Source organism: Haliotis asinina, chromosome 7, assembly GCF_037392515.1.
Source record: "Haliotis asinina isolate JCU_RB_2024 chromosome 7, JCU_Hal_asi_v2, whole genome shotgun sequence".
Taxonomy (NCBI): Eukaryota; Metazoa; Mollusca; class Gastropoda; order Lepetellida; family Haliotidae; genus Haliotis; species Haliotis asinina.
In genome coordinates, this window is record NC_090286.1 from 14,962,638 (window position 1) to 14,971,766 (window position 9,129).

The following is a 9,129-nucleotide window of genomic DNA, read 5'->3' on the forward strand; positions in this document are numbered from 1 at the left end:
GTGTAACGGTAGACGGTGCCCAGTGATCAGGAGGCTGTTTTCGCGGACGCCAGAGAAGAGATTTGGAGTTTATTCTGGCAGCAGGGAGTGTGTGTGTGAGAGATGAGCCTGGTATTGATTGATGCCTTTGTCTCAGCTGCAGCAGCCCGCTACACCGTCTCGTCGTGTTTACCTGACTAGGTGAGGCAATTAATACCGAGCAGCGCACGATTAATTGTCATTGATTAGATGTTATCAAATTAATAACGTACGTGACCTTACGCTGGCACGTGGTGTGCACGTGCACGTCAATTTCAGTGATGCTGTTCTAGCTTGACGAAGTAAATTTCAGCTAAACAGTCAGATTTGAAGGCTATTACATCACGACTGGCGAAAAGTCCCATCTGGTTTGACCGATCTACAACGTCTGACAGAGACAACAAAAGACCGTCCATAGATGTAGTCCACAATGGCGTCCACTATACTAACCAGTGAGCAACCAACACAAAGACGTTCACAGTACTAGCACCTGAGTATCCATAGTGCAACACAAGACTGTACGCAGAACCAACATAGAGTATTCATTGTACCAACTAAGAGTACTGATATTGCCAGCATAAAGGAGTTCATAATATCAACACAAAGGCGTCCATAGTCAGCCTCAACACAAAGGCGTCCATAGTCAGCCTCAACACAAAGGCGTCCATAGTCAGCCTCAACACAAAGGCGTCCATAGTCAGCCTCAACACAAAGGCGTCCATAGCAGCAAAACAAAGGAGACCATAGTATCAACACAAGAGTCTCCCTAGTATCAACACAAGGGAGGTCATGATATCAGCACAAAGGAGTCCATAGCGTCAAAATAAAAGAGTCCAAAGAATCATACAAAGGAGTCCATAATAGTATTGACACCATGACACGCATCTTATGAACACAATGGCATCCATAGTATCAACATAAATTCGTACATAGTATTAACACAAAGTAGCCCTTAGTTTCAAAACAAATTGTCATAGTATGAACACAATGACGTCAATTGTATGCACTTAAAAGTGTCCATCATATAAAAAAAATGGCGTCCGTAGTATCAACACAAAGTAGGTCCATAGTATCAACACATTGGTGTACATAGTATTGATTTCGATTTCATAATATTTACTCCTACACACAAGTGCGCGTCACACTCACTTTTTCAACGTTTAGATAGAGATTTCACTGAGAGGCACAATGGCAAATGTTTTAAGTACGATTCAACCCTAACATATGGCTGATTAAGTCGGTAACATGACACTTCCCGTTCAGATGCGATGATCCAAAATCCTACACAGAAAAAGTAAGGTTAAACGTAAGATATGGTGTAAATGTGGTCCAATTTAATCGCGTGCTAGTAATATTTCTCACCGACATAATTTGTCATATGACAACTTGTGCGAAGCGCGATGTTTCTGGATATTTTGAGTTTAGGTGTTTGATGTAACAAAAGTCGCCACCACAGATATTAGTAAAGACGCTTTAGCAACTGCAAGCCGCTCAATGGAGTGCTTACGGAAGTGTCTGACGACGGACGTCAACTGACAACTGACAGCTCGACCGTAACATGGCCGCCCCGATGTGTGTTGTTTGATATCACCTTGACATAGTTCTTCAGTTTCAACTTGTCGGACTTGGAGGGTATGGTATGCTCAATGGAAAGACGCTATCCTAACCGGACGGCATGCTACGTATGGTATGGTATACAAGTATACAGTCTTGGACACTGTAATATGCCTCATGTAAGAATATACGTGATCCCGTGCCATGAATAATTGACAGTGATTGTGAAAACTGTTCAAGGGATATGCATGCCTTCTTTCATTAACATGTAACGTGCATAGACGCTCGACACTAGACGCCGCTCGTCCTGTACAGTCCATCAAACTGTCCAGAGTTCCCTACTTAAGTCAGATCTACGGTAGAGAACAATCGCGGTCACGTCAATAGTGGTCGGTTAACCAATCATGACTCAACCTGCGTCTTGTTTCTGTACTGCTACACTCGCGCTGGTAATCAGTACTTAATGTCCGACATTCTTCAAAAATATAACTGCAAGCCAGACTCCGTGGCACAATTGTTCCATCCCGCTATTTTAATGCTGACTCAAAATATAATTCATTACAACATGAAATAAGGGAGAAACTGATGTTCCTGAGATCATTTGACATCGACTGGCGAGGAATAAGTAAGACATATACGGTGCACAATCCATTCTAGATTGCAAAAGTGGACATAATCTGCATTTGAAAGCTATTTTCAATGTCAGTGATTGTTTTGTGGGTACTGAGCGAGGGCCAGATTTGAGGCAGCAGGAGCGTTCCAGATTCAGATGGAAATGCCCACAAACGTGAAGAGAAGCAAACACTTATCTCCACGTCATCTCCACTTACTCGGTGAACGTGTCGTGAACAGACAAACTAACTGTACTTACATGGTGAACATATCGTGAACAGACAAACTAACTGTACTTATATGGTGAACGTGTCGTGAACATACAAACTAACTGTACTTACATGGTGAACATATCGTGAACAGACAAACTAACTGTACTTACATGGTGAACGTATCGCGAACATACAAACTAACATTACTTACATGGTGAGCGTATTGTGAACAGACAAACTAGCTGTAATTATACGGTGAACGTGTCGTGAACACACATACTGTATTACATGGTGAACGTATCGTGAACACACAAACTAACTGTACTTACATGGTGAACGTATCTTGAACAAACTCACTGTACTTACACGGTGAACACATCGTGAACACACAAAATAACTGTACTTATATGGTGAACGTGTCGTGAACAAACTCACTGTATTTACATGGTGAACATATCGTGAACAAACTAACTGTACCTACACGGTAAACGTGTCGTGAACAGACAGACTACCGGTACTAACATGCTGAATGCATCATGAACAAACTAACTGCCTTACATGGTGAAGGTATCATGAACATTCAAACTATCTGTAATTACATGGTGAACGCATCATGAACAAACTAACTGTACCTACATGGTGAACGTGTCATGAACAGACAAACTAACTGTACTAACATGGTGAACGCATCATGAACAAACTAACTGCACTTACATGGTGAACATATTGTGAGCATGCAAACTGACTGCACTTACACTGTGAACGTATCGTGAACGGACAAACCACCTACACATGGTGAACATGTTGTGAACATACACACTAACTGCACTTACATGGTTGAGGTGTCATGAACCTACATACTACCTGCACTTAGATGGTGAGCGAGTCATGAACATGCTACGCAACCGTACTTACATGGTGAACATGTCATGAACAAACTAGCTGCACTTATACCGTGAACGTTAACATACGAATTAACTGCACTTACACGGTGAACGTGTCATGAAGATACAAACTAAATGTACTTACACAATGAACGTATCGTAAACATACAAACTAACGGCACTTACATGGTGAACGTGTCATGAACATACAAACTAATTGCACTTATACGGTGAACGTGTTGTCAAGATTCTTACAAACTTTGCGATAGTCTTGTGAATATAAACACGAAATGCACTTACAGATTTTGAGATAGATAACCATATTCAACTAATTTAAGTTTTTAGTCAGTCTATGTATATCTTCAATTTTCAGTGTGTAATTTGTCTCAAGAGGCACGTACACTTACACGATTTACCAAGCTGATTCACAACTATAAAGAAACAACTCGACAGAATTGTTTTTGGCATTTATTGTTATGGAGAATATTTTGATGTCATGTACACTCTGATTTGCCCAATGTAATACGTACACGTAAAGGACTTATATTATGGACACAAACCCATATTAGCGATAAAGCTTGTGCTTGTAAAAATATGAGATCTTATGGTGAAATGTCCTTTTTTTATAAATATTCGACATGAAGATAAGTCCGGTACTTCTATATGGCTCTGAAATATAGGGACTACAACAACATGACAGAATTGACAGACTTTATATACTTGCAAAAAGGTTCTTTGGCGTAAAACCGAACACATGTAATATGATGGCTTATTGAGAATTAGCCATGTTCAGTCGCATGCAAATTTTATCATAAAGAATGAAAGATATGCATTTCAGATCTTAGTCGGAATCATAACAAGAAAAATGCGTTTTTTACTATAATCAATGGAAATCGGACATACGTAGTGCGGAGTTCTTAGCAAAACTCGACATAAAGAAGTTTCGATTAGCTCTCTCTCGTTTTCGTTGCTCTTCCCATGATTTTTTTATTGAAACTAGCACGTATGCAGGTATAGAAAGAGAAAACAGAATGTGTCAGTTATGTCGTATGAATATTGTTGAGGACGAACTACATTTCCTTCTAATCTGTCCTGTTTATACGACTTTACGAACAAACTACCTAAAGCCATTATATTATAAGCATCCAAGAGTAAAAAGATCCATTTCACAATCAACAGATACTGCTTCATCTCTTTTACAGAATCTGGCAATGTACATCTACTCACACAAACATATTTCACTTGAGTAATTACTACACATAGGGTTGGAAACGTGAGAGCACAATCCACTGAAGAAATGGGTGTATACTTTTGATGGTGGCGATGTTTTTTTTAACATGAAAATATTTTTCGAACCAAAGCGAGGAAAGTATGTTGCCAACCTTTGCTCGCTTCGCTCGCATGTAAGAAGACTGGTCATTTTCTCTATGCTGCGCAACCCATTTGCGCTACAGTTTGCCTGTGATCTACTACGCATCGAGTTTAAGACATGTGATTGTTATAGAAAATAATTCATAAATGGCCTGTTTAAGTATTGATTGATTGGTTGATTGATGATTGATTGATTGAAAGTCATCTAGAGTTTTTCGCTTTCTGTCCCGTAGTGTACGTCCACACGTCACTTGCTGTAACAGTTTCACTTCCAACTATACCTCAAGAAGTTCAGAAGTAAACTTTCATAATGTTCGACGCATCAGTTAACACGCACAAGTTTGTCGGCACCAGAAAATGGCAGCATGTCTCGAGGCAGCATGTAATGGATCCTTTGATCGACGAAGTGGTTAAACTTCGATCATAATGAAATTACATTTATTTTGTTTTCTTGTAAAGTCGTGTAATGAACCGTCCTTTCACTAATACCAACATTAAACAAGCTTCCTCCTGGCGGGCGGCGTTTCAGCCTTATAATTAATACAACGATTGCTGGTTGAATAAATCACCTGATTTTCAAACTCCATTTTAGAAATTCAGAAAGAGAGAGTGAAACCTGAGGTCATAGCTGCCACTCTCCATGTCATAACTGACTGTATGCATGACAAGATGAAAGCCAGCATATAAACGACAGTGATCCAGGCACTCTCGGCTTCACTGACCCTACGACAGTAATGGGAGAGAACACTGTGTTTTGTTTCTACTTTCACTGGTAATAGCGTATTTGACATGCAAATAGCACTACAAAATATTCTGGTGTTAAAGTTCAATAGATCATTACATATGCATGTTTCAAGTGTTTCGCAAAACGTCGATAAAATGCTAGATGATAAGAGTGTTGTCAGTGCTGAATTTGGATGGAGCTGACTGAATTTTGTCAGTTATTTAAGCTGACGAATTTAGTTCATAGTTTCCATTGCAAAGACTTTGAGCAATCTTGGCCCCGGGTTGTTCTCCCATCTTTCCTAGATCTACTACACAGTCATCAAAGTCCGTGAGTTCTTCCAATTCCCAGTTGTTAACAACCACAGTATTACTTTGGGAAATATAACTACAGAACAAATGAAATGCCATTCACTTTAGGAGTTTCAATTAAAGCACCTAGATGTTCCAGGAGGCAATATACGAGTGTGCATCCGACACGGCTCAGTCTCCCACAACGCAATCTGGCCGCGACCATTCCTTCAGCTAGACAAGATGAACTCTCATTTATAACATTGTACCATCACACACATTCACAACGTCCAGACACAGAACTAAGACAGAAGTGCGTCCTTGTTTGTACAAATATTAGTGGAGAATATTGAAATTTCTTTTCAACCATGTCCCGCAAACATAGACATGATCTAATAACAAATGGAGATTGATAACTCAGGGACAGTTTCACGGGGACCATCACATGAAGCTACTAAGGAGATATGTATATATACATGTATATAGTCATGGCTTCCTGAAGAACCCCCGCGGATCCATGGGATGGGTGATGGGTTGTAAGGGAGGGTTGTAAACAACAATGTCTGAACAAACGCACGTGGTGTGATGTTGTCTCGGTATGCTTCACACTAGCGAAGAGACGTTTTAAGATTAGATAGTGCCATAAGATGAGCGTTTTATCGCCCATCTCCTTTCAATACTATCCATACAATGTGAGCTCTGTTAAAAAACAACAACTATTTATTAAGACTTAATATTTTTGTCATTCAATAGTGATATACATTGTCGAGTTATGTACCTGGTATGGAGAGGGTGGAATTTAGTAGGTCACAAACTGTCTGCAGATAGGTTCCACGGTTAAATCAAGGACGTATTTGCCGCCTCGGTATGTCGTGTATGACGTTCCTGTCTGTGCCTCCAGTAAGGACAAAAACATTCTGTATTCACAGAATTGTTAAACCATTTTTCTTAAGAATGTATGACTATGCGAATAGTCCCATAAACAGTCCTTTATGTCGGTGTTCTAATGTCAGCAATTACCGTTAGCAATACGTAACAGTACGCAGATCTTGCAGAGAATTCGCTCATCAGTGCTGGAAGGCTAATAACTCGAAAGGCAAATCTCACATTCCGCCTGAGCGCATTTACTTAGCAATAGATTTGACACTCATTGTGGAAGACGCTGTATGACAGATTCGTGACAGTATTCCAAATAATATCAACAATGACTATGATCGACCAGAAATGTCATTTAACTTCAAATGGCCCCAAATGTGTTTAATAGTTAATAATCGTTGAGCAGGAGCTAGCATACACGCAAGGCATGTTTGCTTCAATGTCTCTCTTCCTTGGAGTAGAAAACACAGCAGTAAAAAGCATCCGTTGTCGTAGTAGAAGCTGTAGTCACAGCAGTTGGCGGCGCAAGATCGCTCCATGCTGTTACTTCTCCGCCAGGCACTCACCAGACGTGGCCAAATTGTTTGGGAAATTGATCCATCAAGAACGGTAAAGAAGGGACCTCTTAGCAATCTCAAAGAGACTTTTTGTCAGAGACACAACTGCTTAATGCTGTATGTGTTACGTAAAAAGATCTTAACGGGATTCTGAGTTAATCGGCCGATAGCTTCAACTTGTGACATATGTCAGTATTCTCTGCACGCAAGATGGCAGTAAAGTGTTGCTGACAGAGCATGGAATAAAGGTTACGTCTGGTGTTTGGAAACAGATTTTAAATGACTTGTATTCTATATGTACCATTTATTCCAGTTGTTCCGTGGTGTAGTGAACATCTCTGTAGCGTGTCTTTGACGTGGAAATCTAATCATGTGTGAATTGCAGTATTGGCTGATATCGTTTGAAGACGTTGGTTGCACTGTCTTTTGGTTCCCAAAAACGTGGTGATGGAGAGTTGCATGTGCTGTACGCGGTGCTGACTTCCTAAATAACTGTTGTCAGCGTCCCTACCACCCTGGAGAACGTGCCGTTAGGAAACAATAAGAGCGAAATACGGGAATAGAGGACAATGATTGTTTTTTAAAATGTAATAAACTGACCCGTAAAGGAATGGAAAGAAATGTTGCCCTTCGAAAAGATTATTGCCAGGTTACCACTGAAGACAGAAGGTGTAAATCTTGTGCCAGTGGGGGATGAGATGAGTGGAAGGTCGTTCAGTTGGTTATATTGAATGCAATCATTGGCATATTTTAGTCGAGGGGTGTTCGGAAGTTGACGGTGATAAGTGAGCACCAGCTATAGCTTGAGTATACTCGGTTATACCTATAGGTGCGGTCGTCATACAAGACTGACCAACAATAAGGATGTTAAAATATCTATAGTACAGATATAAAAACAACGTCATTGCCCTGGACATGGGATATACATGTGAGCACAGACGCAGGCTAGGGGATCTCCGACTAGGGCTATGACTGTTATCAATTAATAACAGTAATTAATGAGAAGCGACGTGGTAGAACAGGTCAATATACAATGGCGATTAGAGTCTCATAGATGATGGTTGTTCAGAGTTGAAGATATAGGTATGAGGGACATCCATGAACAGGAACTAGTCTTTGGAAGTAAATGTTCATTCGGACAATATCTGTCCCGAATCAATCGCCGTGTCAAAGCATAAAAGGAATGTGACTACTGCTGACTGAATAGGCTTTCAACTTCACCAGACACCCGTAAAGATCCGGTTAGAATTGATCTTCAGTAACCTGTGCTTGTCGTCGTCAGAGCCCTGACATGATTGACAAATGTGATAGGTTCCAAACTGCGTAGATCGATCCTCACGCTTTTGATCACTGAATTGTCTGGTCCAGACTCGAGAGGTACAGACCGCGGTCATATATCTTGAATACTGTTGAGTGCGGCGTAAAACCAATCTCACTCACTCATACTCACTACTTCAGGCAGAATAGGCATGTCATTACTTCTAACAGAATAGGCATGCATCATTCAGACACGTACACTCATAGATACGCCTATTAAGGTGCTACTTCCATTCACATAGAGACACACATAGATATTCCTACTTAATGTGCTCCATAATTGCATACAGACATACATCGATAATGTTACAGGCATGATATGTAATATACTTTTTTAATGTCGTGTTGCCAGCGCGAAAATAACTTTTAAACAAAGAAATCCTTATCGTGAATTACATCACATTCTCAAGATCACAGACGTGTGTGGACGGTAGTAACGGTTGTTGATAATCAATGTGAATAGACGTTATGTCGGGGACTGGTTAATCGAGCGTACTTTCTTAAGAAAACGTGTGAACGTAATTATGTGTGAGTTCTTCAGGGGACAAACTAGCGCTGCTTGCGCTGGACATTTTGTATTCAGTGTACCCTTTGCGTGAATATCCCCGATTTCGATTTCCTATTTACCAATTATTCCATACCGCGTTTTACGCCATGTACACTGGCCACCACAGACGTACCACGGTGCAGTAACTAGGACTGTAAGAACCACAC